The 2500-nt window shown below is 44.2% G+C and overlaps 3 non-coding genes across 3 annotated transcripts; all 3 read right to left on the bottom strand.

Moving 5' to 3' along the window:
- Positions 1-610: 610 nt before the first annotated feature.
- Positions 611-681, bottom strand: trnag-gcc (transfer RNA glycine (anticodon GCC)). Its single transcript has one exon. It is a non-coding gene; the product is annotated as a tRNA-Gly (tRNA).
- A 724-nt stretch (positions 682-1405) lies between these two features.
- Positions 1406-1476, bottom strand: trnag-gcc (transfer RNA glycine (anticodon GCC)). The gene has a single exon. It is a non-coding gene; the product is annotated as a tRNA-Gly (tRNA).
- A 724-nt stretch (positions 1477-2200) lies between these two features.
- On the bottom strand, positions 2201-2271 carry trnag-gcc (transfer RNA glycine (anticodon GCC)). The gene has a single exon. It is a non-coding gene; the product is annotated as a tRNA-Gly (tRNA).
- Between the last annotated feature and the right edge of the window lie 229 nt (positions 2272-2500).

Raw genomic sequence — 2500 nt, forward strand, 5'->3', positions numbered from 1 at the left:
TACTTTCTCCCCGTCGGGAAATTGAACCCCGGTCTCCCGCGTGACAGGCGGGGATACTCACCACTATACTAACAAGGAGCAGGTGGCTTGGACCTTTGAAAAAACGTGGAGCATTGGTACTAACCCTAAGTTTGGAATGTTGGGCTTAAACCCTTCTAACAAAAATATATGTAGAGACTGAATGGTTGGAGCTAGGAACTACTATGACCCCGCTATGGAAAGCTGAGACTCTCACAAACACGTACATGTAATCGATTTTGCTCTATACCGCTCACAAGCCACACAATACTAGTTTGCAGGTGAGGCGTTTGTGGGAAATCCCAGGACATTGTCACAAATGCCAAACTCAAGACAGTTGTCACTGACAAGTTGGTTACTCTTTCCCATTTAACAACTAAAGCCTTGCAAAAAGTTAATCACCTCACACACTGGAAATCTGCAATGGATTCACCAAAGTCAACTGAGAATGAGTAAATGTTCAAAGTCTTATTTTTCAAGAGTCAGTTGAGAATTCGACCAAGACCAGAGATTTCTGTTTGCCTGGCAATCTAACACAGATTTCCTCTTCAGGGGTTTGCATACTTGTCGAAATTACATGTTCAAAATTTCCTGCATTGGCCGGGAATCGAACCCGGGCCTCCCGCGTGGCAGGCGAGAATTCTACCACTGAACAACCAATGCCTTGGAAGGCTGAGTTAACCTCAAAGGCTGGAAATCTTATCATAAAGCTTTTTTTCCAAGAATATGTTCCACTTTGTGGGCTCAGCAACATTGTTCACCCTAAAAAAAAAGCAGTACTTTCTCCCCGTCGGGAAATTGAACCCCGGTCTCCCGCGTGACAGGCGGGGATACTCACCACTATACTAACAAGGAGCAGGTGGCTTGGACCTTTGAAAAAACGTGGAGCATTGGTACTAACCCTAAGTTTGGAATGTTGGGCTTAAACCCTTCTAACAAAAATATATGTAGAGACTGAATGGTTGGAGCTAGGAACTACTATGACCCCGCTATGGAAAGCTGAGACTCTCACAAACACGTACATGTAATCGATTTTGCTCTATACCGCTCACAAGCCACACAATACTAGTTTGCAGGTGAGGCGTTTGTGGGAAATCCCAGGACATTGTCACAAATGCCAAACTCAAGACAGTTGTCACTGACAAGTTGGTTACTCTTTCCCATTTAACAACTAAAGCCTTGCAAAAAGTTAATCACCTCACACACTGGAAATCTGCAATGGATTCACCAAAGTCAACTGAGAATGAGTAAATGTTCAAAGTCTTATTTTTCAAGAGTCAGTTGAGAATTCGACCAAGACCAGAGATTTCTGTTTGCCTGGCAATCTAACACAGATTTCCTCTTCAGGGGTTTGCATACTTGTCGAAATTACATGTTCAAAATTTCCTGCATTGGCCGGGAATCGAACCCGGGCCTCCCGCGTGGCAGGCGAGAATTCTACCACTGAACAACCAATGCCTTGGAAGGCTGAGTTAACCTCAAAGGCTGGAAATCTTATCATAAAGCTTTTTTTCCAAGAATATGTTCCACTTTGTGGGCTCAGCAACATTGTTCACCCTAAAAAAAAAGCAGTACTTTCTCCCCGTCGGGAAATTGAACCCCGGTCTCCCGCGTGACAGGCGGGGATACTCACCACTATACTAACAAGGAGCAGGTGGCTTGGACCTTTGAAAAAACGTGGAGCATTGGTACTAACCCTAAGTTTGGAATGTTGGGCTTAAACCCTTCTAACAAAAATATATGTAGAGACTGAATGGTTGGAGCTAGGAACTACTATGACCCCGCTATGGAAAGCTGAGACTCTCACAAACACGTACATGTAATCGATTTTGCTCTATACCGCTCACAAGCCACACAATACTAGTTTGCAGGTGAGGCGTTTGTGGGAAATCCCAGGACATTGTCACAAATGCCAAACTCAAGACAGTTGTCACTGACAAGTTGGTTACTCTTTCCCATTTAACAACTAAAGCCTTGCAAAAAGTTAATCACCTCACACACTGGAAATCTGCAATGGATTCACCAAAGTCAACTGAGAATGAGTAAATGTTCAAAGTCTTATTTTTCAAGAGTCAGTTGAGAATTCGACCAAGACCAGAGATTTCTGTTTGCCTGGCAATCTAACACAGATTTCCTCTTCAGGGGTTTGCATACTTGTCGAAATTACATGTTCAAAATTTCCTGCATTGGCCGGGAATCGAACCCGGGCCTCCCGCGTGGCAGGCGAGAATTCTACCACTGAACAACCAATGCCTTGGAAGGCTGAGTTAACCTCAAAGGCTGGAAATCTTATCATAAAGCTTTTTTTCCAAGAATATGTTCCACTTTGTGGGCTCAGCAACATTGTTCACCCTAAAAAAAAAGCAGTACTTTCTCCCCGTCGGGAAATTGAACCCCGGTCTCCCGCGTGACAGGCGGGGATACTCACCACTATACTAACAAGGAGCAGGTGGCTTGGACCTTTGAAAAAACGTGGAGCATT

The sequence above is a fragment of the Oncorhynchus clarkii genome, unplaced genomic scaffold (genome assembly GCF_045791955.1).
Source record: "Oncorhynchus clarkii lewisi isolate Uvic-CL-2024 unplaced genomic scaffold, UVic_Ocla_1.0 unplaced_contig_13496_pilon_pilon, whole genome shotgun sequence".
Taxonomy (NCBI): Eukaryota; Metazoa; Chordata; class Actinopteri; order Salmoniformes; family Salmonidae; genus Oncorhynchus; species Oncorhynchus clarkii.